The sequence below is a fragment of the Lutjanus erythropterus genome, chromosome 18, assembly GCF_056507025.1.
Source record: "Lutjanus erythropterus isolate fLutEry1 chromosome 18, fLutEry1.hap2, whole genome shotgun sequence".
Lineage (NCBI taxonomy): Eukaryota > Metazoa > Chordata > Actinopteri > Lutjaniformes > Lutjanidae > Lutjanus > Lutjanus erythropterus.
This window is the reverse complement of record NC_139334.1, coordinates 4894378-4910198: the sequence shown is the minus strand read 5'-3', so window position 1 is coordinate 4910198 and position 15821 is coordinate 4894378. Positions and strand designations below refer to the sequence as shown.

The window sequence follows — 15821 nt, the reverse complement described above, 5'->3', positions numbered from 1 at the left end:
CTATGGTTGTGGTCTTTTTTGCTTGCTCTCGTGTACACAACCTTTCTGGTTATAAATGAACATGCAAAGCCTCGTTGTAGCCTCTAGTTACAATATCCAAGTCTTTGTTCTAACTGTATTCTAATGCTAAACTCTAGCTAGCAGCAGGGTCAACTAATGTGTGCTACCCTAATAACGTTACAATACGGGCGGCGGCCTCATGCACCTTGGTAACATGGAAGATGAGCCTGGAGCAGTTTACCAACCACCGTCCAGATTGTTTTGGCCTGAGATGTTGGTGTTCTAGTGTGACATCTCATGTTTCTGAATATCAGCAGGGGTACTGAAGATAAGATAAGATTTAGTACCAATTCTTTTTTTTTTAATTTACCTTTTACAAGGTAAATGCAGTGAAAATGCAGCTTTTGCTGACTTCCAGTGGTTTAACGTCTCTTTTTGCTGTAGTGATAAATAGATGTCTCAGTACTACATGACATCACTGTCGGATGGGGTCAGCGGTGAAACAGGCTTGAAAATTTCAATCACATAGGGCAGTCGCACACTTTTCAGCCGGGTGTTTAGTTATTCTCATGTCTTTATTTGCAGAGGTTTTGAGATGTCTGCTGCTGGGTTTTCAGCAGCTGCTGCAATACAATGGAGGTGAACAGAATTTGAATGAAATTACTGCTACTGCTCTTTTGTCATCCTCCTGTCTGCCTGTCTTACACTGTAAATACGTTTTCTGCACAGTCAGATAAAGTGCAAATTATTGATGATGAGTCATCTGTGGCTGTCACCAGCATCTTTGTATTCAGGCAAACAATCCACATCAGTGCAAACTTTTCTGCAACAAAACTTCTGGAGTCACATTCGTCTCTCCACTGAACTGTGAAACACTTTAGAAGTTATTGCAGGTCACACTAACTGGGAGACACAGTGGGAAACATGAAACAAAACACTGTCCTCATGTGACTTTGTCTCAACGGAGAAAGTCACTGACAATCTACCATCATAATTACATAAAACTTCCCAAGTTAAATGAACTCTTAGGTCATTTACTCATTTCCAGAGGGAATTAAAACAATGCCAGATGCTCAGGACAATTTGTTGCTGGTTCTCGCCTGTAGTCCTTTGCACATGTGGCGCATGCACATTTCAAAAGTGAAGATACAGTCAGTCAGTCAGTCAGTCAGTCAGCACCAAAAGGTCATTTAGGGCTGCACACTTGGTATACTAACCTTAACACAAAAAACTTGAACAACTCATTTATGCTAAACATTAGACACAAATACAGATGTTCTGTGTGTTAATTTCATCTGTATTTCTGCACGATTCTGAAAGCTTAAGATTCATTTATGTCCCCTTTCTGTACAAAATAGATACATCCATTTCAATCAATATAATCGTCACTGGCCACATACTTCCATGCAGCCTTTAACCTGGCATAGATGCTCAGCTACACATCCACTAGAGGGTGCAGCTCATAGTCAAAAGTTACCTTAAAAAAGCATAGGAGTCAAATTTTTCTGACAACAAAAATGGCAACACTGGAGGTGGAATTACTATACTTCATGAGAAATAGTCAAAAGCAGAAGCGGCGTTGAGATGGCAGAGAACTGTGCGGCCAGTAAATACATCATAACATGTTGACATAAGCTGGACACAAGACTTCATCTGTGACCGCATGCAAATCTAATGTTTAGCATAAATCAGTCTTTACAGATATAAATCTGGAGCAATGCAGCCAATAGTTCAAGTGAGACACGACCACATGACACGACAAATAAGTTTTAAAAATGTGAAACTATTGGAAATGACGCTTGTCCTTTCCTTTAATTCTCCGTCCACATGTGGCCATGTATTTAATGGCCACACAGACCACAGGACACAACAAAGAAGTTTTAAAAATCCTAAACTGTTGAAAATGACATTTGTTGTCAATTAGTGAAAATAATTCTCTGTCTACATATCGCAATGTATTTAATGGCTGCACAGACCACTGCTGTCTGTAATGCTGCCTGGGCTTTCGCCTCTTTCTCAACAACAGTTTGTTGTTGACTTTGAATGGAACCCTCTAGTGGACGCATTGCTTAACATTCAAGCCAACATAAAGGATGCATAGAGTCATGTGTGCAGTGGTGGTTACATTGTTTGAAACATATAAATTTTCACCTGTTCAGAACTTCTGTCTATGCATATAACACGCATTATGCCACCAAAACTAATATATCCAAGCATTCAATACAAAACTGAACTAAAATTTTAATTACCCAGACTGGGAGGCAGCTCTGCACACTACCTTGGATTCAGCTGCTCACTGTGGCAGCAGCACAGAAGGACGCAGCTCTTGCAGGGCATGCGGTGCCGATGCTGTCATCCTAAAAAGCCACTGAAGCTGTGGCTTTGGCCGTCAACCAGCCACATGGCCCCACGGCAAGGAGTGTGCTCTCAGGCAGAGGATCAGCCAGACTGCTGGCGTCCACACAACAGGACAGCTGAGAGGCCACAGGCTCCGCAACTGGAAACACACAGACCTGGCGCTACGCTGCCGCTTTAATGGCCTTTGTGTTCTTTGAAGTGCTTTATAATGATGAGGAGGTGAGTGCATTAAGACTACAGCTTGCCGGGCCGCTCGTATTGACATGGCGGTTACTACCGTACAGCAGGTATTCCCAGGGAGCTCTGCTCTGTTTCCTGCCTGGACAAACAACCTGTTTGTATCCGCGCTCACTGTTTTTATTTGTGCTATTACTGAGCACTCCAGCGAAGCCATCCTGCATCCTGTCACAGAGGTGAATATAGCCTTATTGACCATCTTAGATTGGAACAATATTTGTTCTGAAATGTGCAACAGCAGACAGTCTCGTCCCTCTATCATACATGACAGGCAATCAGCGCTTGTTTTTATTACCGCGCATATGATGTCGGGAAATCAGTATGATTTGTGTTTGTCTATCACCTAGTGTCATTTATTACACCCTGGTTGGACCAGCAAGCCTAACATGGACTATTTATACTGGGTTTTATTTCACTGGAAAGGAAAATGTTATAATACTTAACAATAACCATGTTTTAGATGTTGCCTTATCTTTACTTTGCAGGGAAATGGGATGCTTTATCATATTGCAAGTGGTGTTTAATGCATCTTAATTGCTAGACAGAAAATCAAAAATGTGATTTAAAAAAACAGGATAGTAAAAACAAGCATCATTAGCCTTGCAGTTATTGCACACTTAATTTTGCACTGAAAGATGGCAAGATTCATAATTTAGGACAGTAGAATATCTGATTTGTCTTTACACCCACACACCTTCCACCACTCTCACTTTCATTTTCTGTTTCAGGTCCACTTTATTTTACGGCGTGCCGTTCGTGCACTTTAAATGACATTCCCAAATGCCTCCCTGTTGACTTTTGGCGCCATTTCCGCTCCGTTATCCAATTCAGCACGGTCTTTATAACCTTTCCCTGCTCATTTCAGTCATAAACCCCTCCGGGCTTTCATTTCTATCACCTGCACAATGTGTAATCTATTTCCCTCTTATTTGTTTCTATCATTTTTACTGTATATGTGCCTAAAGTAAATTTGCTGGAGAGAGGAGGGAGGCAGCAAGAGAGAGGTCGGGGGAGCTAATGATAGAATATGGGCCAAATGTAAGCAGAACTCCTGCAGATGCAGGGTTACGAGCCTCACTGTTGAAAATAAATACCAAAATGGAAAAGAGATGAGGGCGAGGGCAGGAGGGCCGGCAGGTACTCTGACATTCTGATATCAAATCTGGCTCTTGGCTTATGTCACATTTAATTCCTCTCCTCCACTGTCTGTTTCCACAATGGTCCATCTGCTGCAAAAGCCAGTGAAAAACAGATATCATGTAGAATATAATCCTATTTTTCTAGCATTATAAAAAGTTTTATTTTTTAATTTTTTTGCTATAAAATATGTCTGCAACTCTTAACTGGGGTCCTTTGAACACAGTCAACAGTTGTCAGCAATGGTATTATTGTTCATTTTTTGTTTTACATTTTTCAAATGTCATTTGTCAATGCAGTCTCAGAGTGACATCTCAAAAGAAAGACGGCTGAAATGTGTTTTTTTCATGTAATTTGGTTGAAGTGTTTTTAAAAGTGAAATTAAGTACTGCCCATAAATTGATATTACTTTACACAACCACCAACAAAGCCAGTGCTAATGCTAAATTAACTAATGCTAAATTAACTACTATATATAGAAATATTGACTTTTACTTTTACTGGTGTTAAACTGTATTTAAAAATGAAATAAATCACTGCAATACGACTATTAGTTAATATTAGGCCACTTTCCTGCAATCTATTAGCAGCCAGGAAGTTTTGTAAATTAGCTAACACAGCCACCAGGCCCCCACAACAAAGCCAGTGTTAATGTAGTTTTCAGGCTAATGGTAAATTAATTACTATAAAGTAGATTGACCCATATTGACTTTTGAAGTTACTGGTGTTAAATTGTAAATAAATCATTACATTATGACTATAAATTGACATTGAGCTAATTTTCTGCTATGTGTAAGCCTAGCAACTTTTTATAAATTAGACAATATTACACAACCAAAAGGCTGCCACATAAAGCCAGTGCTAGCAAGCCTGGTAAATTAGCTTGCAAAAGCACATGGTCACAACAAAGCCCTTGCTACTGAAGCTTTCCATCTAATACCAAATTAGATGGAAATTAAACTAGCCTACTATAAAGTTGATATATTGGGTTAGGCAAAATTCTAGTAGTCAAGCAAAGACAAGGCTTTTGTAGGTTGTGAAATGGTGACATGTTGTGATATTCAGCCACCCAGGAGGAACATCCTGCAATGCTGAACTCCTCGTTAGCTAACAGCGGCTGACAGAACATGCAGAAAAACCTCAGAAAATTAGATTCAGAGGGGGCGAATACATTCCTTAAACTACATGACTGTGTTAATGAATGTACTGCGTTAAAAAGGGCACACAGCTCCTTTTAGAGACTCAGCTTTTAAATAATCTAGAAATAGGCTTCTGAGGAACAACTAATGTCAGCCTCCCTCTGGGTATAATGCCAGAGGCAGGGAAGCCCACACCAGCCTGGCAACGACCAATGTGCTGAAAGCCTCTTTCCCATGTTACTGCCTTCTCTTACAGGAGTGTGTCCTCCAGAGACCTGCCTGTTGCTTCGTTTTCACAATCCTCAATGGGAAGGATGTGTGCCATTATGTGCTCTTGACATTGCTGAGAGCTGAGCATCTTTATATATAGCAGCAAGATTGACAGGCACTTATAAACATTCTGACTTTTAGCACCTCAAAGGTGTTTTCAGTCAGCCGTCACAGCAACCACAAGCTGTTTGCTCTAGTATGTGTTGAGCTATGAGACAAAATATGGATGTAAAGGGTTTACACTGTGCACATTAAGGCAACAGATTACCTCATTACTTATTAATGCTATGTGTACCTGCGGTGGGTGTACAGAACAGTATGGACGCTGTGCTCTTTAAGACACAACATTAGTCATTTTAATGCAAATACATTAATAAATAAGGCAGAAATGTGTAGAGAAGCACTAACAATACATTGCATTTCTAAATCAGTTGCTGATCTTTAAAGGTCCAGGGTGTACGATTTATGGTGTTTTATGTTTTCTATGGAAGAAATGGAATTTTGTTTTTATTAACTTAGAATGAACCATTATATCTACAGGTCCTCTTCCATGAAGGCTGCCACGTTGCACTACAATGTTTCTACAGAAGCCCAGAACCAAGCAACAACCTCTGGAGCTAAAAAAAATTAGCTAATGTATGAAAAAACAAAAAACTGCCAACTTTTACAGCAGAAATACACGTTTACAGCCTGGTACAAAAAAAGATTTTGGTCTCTATAGCTAATTTTACATAATTCACCTGTTTAAGTTAGTCTTAGTTTCACAGCCACTGTAGGTTCTCCTACACGCTTGGAAGGGGAGGGTGAGGTGACGTGTTTGCAATCTGCAAGCTCACCACTAGATGCCACTAAATTCTACATACTGGTCCTTTAAAATTCTGCATATACTGTAACATGTTAAGAAAAATAAGAGTAGCTCCTCGTCTGATAGCAAAATAGCATCCTACCTGTACATCAAGCAGCTCCAGCCATCAGTGGTGGAAAGTAACATTTACTCACGTAGTGTAATTATTTGTATTTCCATTGTATGTTACTTTCTAGCTCTGCTCCACTACAATTCTGAAGAAAATATGGTACTTTTTACTCCACTAAATTCATTTGATACCTTTTATTTACATATTTTGCAGGTTCAGATGATAATACAATATGTAATCACTGAGCAAATTATGATTTTATTATATTATTGGTATTATTATGGATTTTAATGGAGAAAAAATGGCCTTTATTTATTTATCTTATTTTCAATTAACAGGCTAAATATACAGGAAAAAAACAAGCTTCACCTTTACCAGCTGCAAGATTAGGGTGATGACACATTAATGCATCAGTAATTTAATTTGAAAATAAACATTATTTTGCAATAGGCCATTCTATATAATGAGTACTTTTACTTTTTATCATTTCAATTTATTTAGATACTAATACTTTTACTTACTTACTTTTGGACTTTTACTTGTAACAACAACAATATTGCTATGTTTACTTAAGTAATACTTCTTCAACTACTGCCAACCATGATCTGGATTAATGTTCTGTATGTGTGTAAAAGTACTGTGTGTGTGTGTGTGTGTGTGTGTGTGTGTCTGTGTGCACATACAGGAGGTTACACCAATACAGTATATTGATTTTCTGATGAATGGCCTCGATACTACAGGCTGTCATCAGGAATCAACTTAACTGTTGTCTACAGTAAGGAATACGATGCAGTTTGATTGATCACATATTTATTTCACAATTGATCAATACTGTGCTAGCTGTGTGTGGGAGGACGTAACCTCAATTGATTTTTTAATGTCTCAGCAGGATTACATAACCATAAGTATGGTATTTTTGTTTTGATTATTATTATGATCTTCATGATTATAATTACGTCAATGGAAAAATCTATTATTATAATTCTTGCTATTTTTATTATTATAATGATGACTATGTTTATATTAATAATACAGGTTTTAGCAGTGTTCCTGTTTCCACGCTGTCAAAAATGATTTTCTTTGTCCTTTGTCTCTCTAGGAAATTCTCGCGACTCTCATTTCCAGCAATGTCTTCGTTCACATTCACACATTAATTTTTGATGTCGAATATCTTACAGAAAATAATATCCCTTGGCAGCTTTGAGACGATTTTAGGCTCCTCCGCCGTTGAAGGAACCCATGTGGGTCGAGCCCTTGTGTGTATTTGTGCGGCAGAGAAAGAGCGCGTTGCAGGAGGGGGTGCAACATACCTGAGCAAAAAATAGGCTCTGAGAGTGTTGGAGCATAATTCTGCTCTTGTGAATTTCCCACGCACGACTGTTACATTTTAATCATGCACTGGAGACAGGGGAACCTTGAGTTTGTTGAAACTGACGCCTACAGAAAGCAGCATCTGCAATGCTAATCACACTCCAGCAAAGGGCCCCACAGACTAGCCTTGTCTTCCCTGTCAAACTAAAAATTGGTCTCCAATAACAACCGAGCACTCCTTAGCTCGCTGCATCGCTAATGTGCTGCATGGCTACATCTGGAGGGAGTCTCCTCTGTCCTGTGACTGTGGTCAGATCAGTATTCAAGAATAAGAGCACACAGATTAAGAGAGTCAGTAAACTCACTGCTATAGTATCATTTTTCTCCTGTGATCATGCGTGTGTGCTGGTTCTATTTATATCTGTTGCTGTTCCGTGATGTTGTGTGTACTGTACTCTCTTAGAAATAAAGGTGCTAACTAGAACCATAAACTGTCCTTTCGCTTGTATCCATGGGGGAGCCCTTCATGGTTCCTGTTAGAATCTTTTCTAAAGGTTCCATTGAGAAACCCCTTCAGAGAATTCCACCCCGAAACAAACGTAAAGGGTTATACATGAAAGCATCTGTGAAATGTTTCATCCAGAACCCCCGATTCACTGCATAGCATCAACGTTCAAAGGATCTCTAATGGAGCCGTGTCAAGAACCACAGCTTATTTAGTGGAAAAGGGTGATGAGAGGAGAAGGTTCAAGAACCTTTTTTATATTCTAAGGGTTTTATCTCTCAGGGGGTTCTACCTTGAACCTTTTTATATTCCACAGGTTTTATCTAGATGTCATCCTGGGAGTTCTACCAAGAACCCTTTTATATTACGGTACAAAAAACCTTTGACAAAACGGTTCTTCAAATGGTTCTGGAAAGAACCTCAGCCCTTCAGGAAGAACCCGTTTGGAACAAGTGTATGTATGTTCTTGGTGCTTTTGCCTTAATTTCTGTCACATCTCTGAAGCCCTGCGAACTTTTGCACATTCAACGTCAATTTCATATTTTCCATTTATGATTCTTGAATAGCAGTACTTGACTTTTTATATTTCTTTATATTTTTCTGCTTATGTTTATTGGCGTTCTCTAAAACATAATAGACTAGTTTTTGTTTGTGACCTCCACAAAAAACAACGAATCAATCAAAAAATAAATTACAAAATTCATATCCAGCATGATGCTGTGGCATAAGTTATTTTGTCTGTGTGTATATATCCAATCAGGACTCATGTGCATTCGCACTTTCACACTCACAACCACACTAAATAAAATCTATTGTAAGGAAAATTATATCAGTGGTGCAGGCAATGTAATGTAAAAACCATTACCCAGTCTAAAATATAGCCTCATTTCCCATCATGACTGAGTTAGACTGAGTAGTTTGTCAAGCTTGCTATTTTATGTCACACAATGCAAATGTTACATTTTGTTAGTGTTTGTCTCTGTTCAGAAAATGGTGGTTTATGTTAATCATTGTTATTTTTGTTCTGGATTACAGTTTTAATCATTAGTGAGGTGGTCCTTTTTTTATATATATATTTTGGAATATTTGTGAGCACTTGTCCCTCATGTTGAATGTCATTTAGGGGCTGATGTCGCTGAGAGCTGCTTCCTGGCCCCCATTCTCTGCTGCTTGCCACAATATTTTATTATTATTCTCCTCAACCATTTGGCAACCGGCAGAAATGTTCTCACTGACCCACTCGAGGGTATCAAGAGGTTAAGAACCACTGCACTGAAACACCAAGACAAATTCCTTGTATGCGAAAACCTACTTGATAATAAACCTGATCCTAATTTCTAATTTTCAGAGAGTGTTGTCTTGTAGCTTTTTAGCCAGTTGGACAGAACATTGGTTTCAGAAAACTGAAATGCATCCTGTGTTTGTGACTATTTTGAGAGCACACTCAGAGAGCTCTTAACGTCACCTAAAAAAGCAGTTCCAGTTAAAGAGCAGTTCCATCCCTGCAATTCGAAGCACTTTATCACGTCTTTGTAATTCAACGTTCTGAGAACTTGTCTCTTGTCTTCATTTGTTGCAGCCATGTCTTTCTTTTCTTAAGACACCCCACGAGCTACATAAAAGTCCTCCTCCATACAGCACCTCATAGGCTTTCTTATGAGCTGAGATCTATGCATCCTGGATTGCTTTTATTTCTACTATGATTTAATCCTTTTAGGAAAAAATTCTTAGAAGATGTCATGTTTCATATTTTTTTTTTTAAATTTCACCACTGGGGATGAATCTTAGCGCTCGAGAGCTCTGACTCTTCTAGTGTTTTTGCAGAGATCCCTTGCAATGAAAGTGAATCTTTTTATCTAATACTTGTCTACTGCTGTGCACTTGCCACTTCTGCTGTGGATGACCAACAGCTCAACTTTGATCGCTGCTGGATTCTTCACTACTGTCCATTCACATTCAGAGAGAGCAAAGGGGTTCTGCGCCGACTCGCACACACAATGACGGTGGTGGATCCTTTGTTGCTTTAAGATCTGATGGCTTAAAGGCCTACTGACCACAGTCTACAGGGACCTGCAGAAAAGGACCTGAATTAATGATATACTCTAAAGGAATGTTACTGGATCTGAATACAATACACTGCAAATCATAGGAATTACATAGTCTACACATGTTTGTTGAAGCCTATAGAGAAAAAAAAACAGCTATTGTCCCCTGGTGATAGCTTTTCTCTTGTTTTCAAGACTCAAATGTTTTCACGTTTCAATCCTACAAATCAGATATCCATGACATTACTGCAGAACATTTTCCAAAGCACAGGGGCGTGTAACAAGCATCTGAATGAGTTTTACCGTCATCCATGCAGCCACTAATGTTGCGCACTATTGTTTGTTCAGCCAGTGGTGTTCAGGTGGTACTTTATCACGTCCTTGTAACTTTGCTTACTGCTAACTACAGTTAGCTCGATTATGGGTGCTGGCAGCCAAACCCACCATGAAAACCACCTCAGTACTGTTGCCTATTCCCTGTTATCAAACTGGCCTCTGTTGGTCCTGAAGGCTGTTTAGGTTCCAGTCATGCCGGGGAGCTCTCAGTCTGGGAAGAAACAGCTAATATCCTACATCCAGGGACCACTTAAATTGCATGACACATTCAGCGCTACCAATCTACCACCAATCAATATGCGTGAAGTCCCTCCAAAACAGCCTGTTTGACAGGAAACACAGAAGCAAAAGAACTCTGCTCGCCATTTCACAGGAACTTTTAACTTTAGATATGCCATCTATTTGTTTTTCGAACTGGGCCACCATAACTGCCCACTGCAGTGCCCAGTGACCACCACTGAAACAGCTGCAACGACTGCTTTTCAAGTTATTTCAGTGCTCTAATAAATAAAATAAACTTGAAGAGACTTGAAACTTGCTCGGCCTTGGCAATCCATTGCATATTATGTTCACGTGTAATGTAGGACATGCACTTAAAAGCATAACACATTTTTGGTCTAATGAATTCTGGTTGGGAGGTCCAATATCTGGGATATGAGAACTGGCTGCTGAACAGCATTTTATTCATTAGTTAAAATTAAACTCAGAGGATAATTATTAATGCAATTAAAAGTGTGTGTGTGAATCTGCCGAGTCCTTGCATTAATAATGGTGCTGCACCGCAGCCAGCTGTTGTTGTATTGTTTTTCTAACAGTTGATTGCAGAACAATGACTTAAATGCATTCACTAATAGCTCAAGAATATGGGTGCCAGACATGCCAAAAGTAAAAATAAATAAGCAACACATGCAGCTCTAATTTGTCTGAATACAAATAAGTTTGCACTCTAATTTAATTCATGTTTATTCTTACTTTACCACAGCTACAGTGATGGTTCTGTACTTCAGTCTGTTCATTCATTCTGTTGAGTCGTATTTTCTTAACTCATTACACTGTTGCCATTTCAGACCCCGCCGCTCCCACCTGACAGCCCTTCCACCAAAGCAATCACCAATTCCCTCATTAGCTCCCCACACACTGGTCCATCTCCACCAGCTATCTGCCACATTGTCTTTGTTCCACGTGTCTTAGCTTTGCAGCGTCTCGTCTTGTTTTTGACCCAGCCCGTGTGTTTCAGATTCTGCCTCGGCCTGACCTCTTTGTACTTTGTCTGACTGCCTGGATTCTTGTATTTTTGTATTTCTCTCCGGATAAAGACTTTAAACTTTGTACCTATGTTCCTCTCCTGACTTGTGCTGTAGGGTTCTCATGTTTTTACCATGACAGCTATGACTACTGCTGTGTAGGCCTCAGCAATACATTGCAACCTTATCCTGCATTCACACCATATGAGAAAGACAACAGACACAAAGTTGAGACTATTTGCATCAGTGTTTAGATGGCAAAACTTCTTTGCATGTGCAAAATTCATGAGACAATGTACATGAGTCATACAATCTTGATTAACTCGACAAGGGCAGTGTTTGTGATGAACCCTAATTTCCAGTCATGCAATGTGGTGCATTTATTGAGGCAGTGTACTGAAGTACAAATTTGAGGTACTTCACGTGAGTCTTGTCTTTCTACTCCACTGCATTTGCTTTTTACTTCACTACAATTATCAGACAACTTCAGTTATAGTTAGTTTGCAAATCAAGATTTTTGTACACAAAACATACTTATAATGAGTTTACAAAATATGTTTGGTACAAATGAAACCACCCAACAGTTGCAAGTACAGCTGAAACAATTAGTTGGTAATTATGATGGCGTTTCTCTTTATTTTCAGTATTATTAACAAAACAGTGAGGGCTGGGCGAATAGGGATGACTGTTTGTGCTTTCACAAAATATTAGATTTTTAACAAATAATCATCAGTAATGTTAACATAATGACTAACTGGTGAAAAGCAAATAATAGAACAGCTACAGCTACAACTGGCAAGTTCAATAAAGTACATCACTGCACAATGCAGCCTATAAAACCAGGAAAAGAAAAGACTTATGCCATATCACGATATAACGACATCCAAAATCTATGATGATGTCTAGTCCCTTATCACAATATTAATCTAATATCGATATATTGCCCAGCTCTGGTTGCAGTCCTGTACAAAATAAATCAATTCAATCAGCTCCACCTCTGCAAACCACTACAGTAAAATCTGATGTATAATATCATATATGAAAGTATAACTGTCACAGGGGACATTTTTCTGCATTGACTACATTTATTTTAAGTACATTTTTCTTGATTACATACTTTACTGAAGTAAGGCTTTAAAATGCAGCACTTTTGCTCATAACAGGGTGTTTTTACAGTGTAGTATAAGTACTTTTACTTAAGTAAAGCAGCTGAATACTTCCTCTGCTGCTCATTTCTGCTGCTTTTCAAAACTGGTGTCACCACCGACAAAATACCTGCAGTCCAGTGAGAGGAGTCATTTATTCATGTCAAATATATTTAGGCCACACTTGTTGCTGCAACATGTGAATGAGGATAAATATTAAGATTATATTTTACATCATCAGTTGCTTAAGTTAATATTTTTATACTCTATGCTGTGAACTGGTGAAAACTGCACATTCCTGCACGTAAATGCACAGCCCTTTCATTTAAGTAACATGCTGAACCTGTTTTTCATAATCTTATATCTTATATTTTCCATTTCTTACTGTCTATTTTCTGTCGGAGCTTCTTGACTTGAAGTACTTGATCTTTTTCTTTCTTGGCCATGAACCTGTCTCTGATTCTGAGGTTGGATTTCCTGTGATTTTTTGATGTTACAGAACATGTGATCTGTTTTCAGTTTAATGTGGGTGTGTCAGGTCAGATGTGAGCTGTAGAGTGTCTGTCAGGTGGAAGATAACAGCCACAGAGAATGGAAGTCCTAACAATAACCACTACAGATAATAATCAGCAGAAGTACACAGAGCAAAAACACTCAGCAAACTCTGGCATTGCTTTTCCACATTACTGGCATCATCTGAGGGAAATAAAAAGCGCCAACACATTAGTCTGATCATCAAGAGCAGTGACGAATGCTGGGATTTGAACTTGACCAGCGAGGCTGTGGAGGTCAGGATTTTGATCATGATGAGTCTGACTGAAAAAAAAAAAATCACATCACTGAAGTGCCAAAAAAGATGAATACGAGCTCAGAGAGTCAACAGCAAATGTCCTCAAATGAGTTCAAACACGTCAACGCTTCCGTGCACTTGATAATAACCGTGAAGGCCTCCCATATGACACGAACACGCCACCACGACGAGTTACTTCCAAAAGAGCAGACGAGAGAGAACACAGCACGGATAAGGGGGAGAAAAACAAACAATGGGAGGTGGAGGTGGAGGTGGAGAGGAGAGGGTGGTGGTGGGGGGGGGGGGGGGGGGGCATCTTCCCCTCCTTCCCTCCATTATCTCCTTTTCCCATCCCCCTCTCACCCTTAACGAGGGATAGTTTTCTCCTCGCCTCTCATCTCTCTCTCTCTCCTCCCCTCCGTTCCGTTCCTCGCCGTCTCCGGGGACCAAACACACCCCTGACAGGTTGCCATGGAAACGCCTCACACGCGCTCCCTCTCTCTCTTCCCTCTCTGTCTTTCTCCCTCTATCTTGCAGCGGTAACGCCTGTATCCTCTCCCTCTCTCTCTCTGTCTCTCCTCCATTAGCATCCTTCTTGCTTGGAGACAGCAGGGTGGAAGTCCCTGCGCCTGAATTCATTTGTCACAAGAGAAAAAAAAAAAAAACTTCTACTTTTACATCCCAGATGTGTGAACGAGATGTAGAAATGTGGTCAGCTTGATACATCATTTCACACGGCTCGACAAACTGTTGTTCCTGAATGCCTCGTTGTATTTTTAGATCTGGCTTACAGATGCATTTCTGGCAATTCTCCCTCCCGAACTTTGCTCTCCGTTACAAAGATAAGAACGGGCAGATTAAATTTGCACACAATTCCCGTACAGGCCACGCCATACCCAATTAATGCCTGCGGAAGTCAGACGAGAGACAGTAGCTTTGAGTCCCTCGGCTGGAGCAAAACTCATTTATAATTCAGTCCTATTTCTCATACTTAAGCTCAGGATAGAAGTGTCTAAAGTGAGGGTTTTTTGCACGCACTCATCCGCATGAAAGGATATATCTACACTATACCTCACCCCCGCAGGCTTTTAAGAGAGGGTCCACTTTAGGGATGTACGGAAAAAAAAGACCTGTGTTCCTCTGCTGCAGGGCCACTTTGACTCACAGCAAGAGCACCAGCCGCCAACTTCATACAGTGCATGTGTCATCCCCCGCCGTGCTGCTCGGGGAGGGTTTTTATCCACCTGGTTGAAGTGTGTTAGTGTCATCATGTCATCCCAGTGTGTGCACACATGCAATCTCTTTGCTGCATCTATCTTCAGTTATTAAAAAAAAGAAAGAGAGAAAAATAGTCACATCCACATCCACAAACTATTCACTCAAGACACGTTTGATGAAAATTTTTTACCATCACTTAATTCTCCACAATGATAGGGCAAAGAAGTGTCATCACCCACCTTAACTCACACACACTGAATGCACCACATTTTTCTTTCCCCTCAACACCTACATCACTCCCAAACTGAGGCTGAGCTGAGCTTTTTATCTCCATTCATCACCACAGACGTCATGGGCAGCTCATCACTTCTCTTCTTTTATTTATTTATTTATTTATTTTTATTCAATTACTTGCACCCCCCTTTAAAAAATTATTCCCCACGCCTCCTGCCCAGATAGAGGCTACGCCTAGGCTATAGTCTGCTGATGAAACCAAGTGTCAATATCTTTTTTTTTTCTCCCCCGCGAGTTAACAGTCAATTAATATGAGTGAGTCGTGCAATGGAAAAGATTTACATTCATCTTGACAGCTGATTGAAATGACATCAGATCCAAACTGAAGTCTTAAAGCTGATCGATGATCAATAAAAGTGATACGAGTCTTACCTTTTACCTGCTCCTCCACATGCCAAAATCCACCTTCACGTTTTTACATCACTGAGTGGGGAGTCTTGACTGTCACACACTCACACACCTGCACAGACTGTCAACGCAATCCTGTCACTGAGTTCCACTCTGTCTTCCATAGAAAACTACCTTCATAATAAAAGAGATCCGTTTTTGTCTGTTTTAAATGTTTTACTTAAATCAGGTTTTGTCTCCGGTAAGCAGGCGGCTCATCCTTCCTGAACGGCGGCTCCCGGTTTAACGAGGCAGCGGCACCGCGCTGGATGACGGCGGGTAGAGAGAGGTAGAGACACACTGAGGAGAGAGAGATGCGTCAAGCACGCAGCTGCGTCCACAGAGAGACTGAGCAGGTCCACTCTTTCACAGTAAAAGCATGAAATAACATTATTATAATAGATAATAAAAAAAAAACCCGCATTAAATAACGAAAGACAAAGTGGCTGACGTCATGTGTATGCACAGCAAATGTTAGCATGAGGGATCAC

At 40.0% G+C, this 15821-nt stretch overlaps 1 protein-coding gene across 1 annotated transcript in view; it reads right to left on the bottom strand.

The window, feature by feature from the left end:
* lingo2b (leucine rich repeat and Ig domain containing 2b) overlaps window positions 1-15581 on the bottom strand; it is a 47999-nt gene extending 32418 nt beyond the window's left edge. Inside the window, exon 1 of the mRNA XM_084743257.1 lies at window positions 15316-15581. The gene's annotated coding sequence lies outside the window, so the exon portion shown is untranslated. The remainder of the gene's footprint in view (window positions 1-15315) is intronic.
* Window positions 15582-15821: the final 240 nt, after the last annotated feature.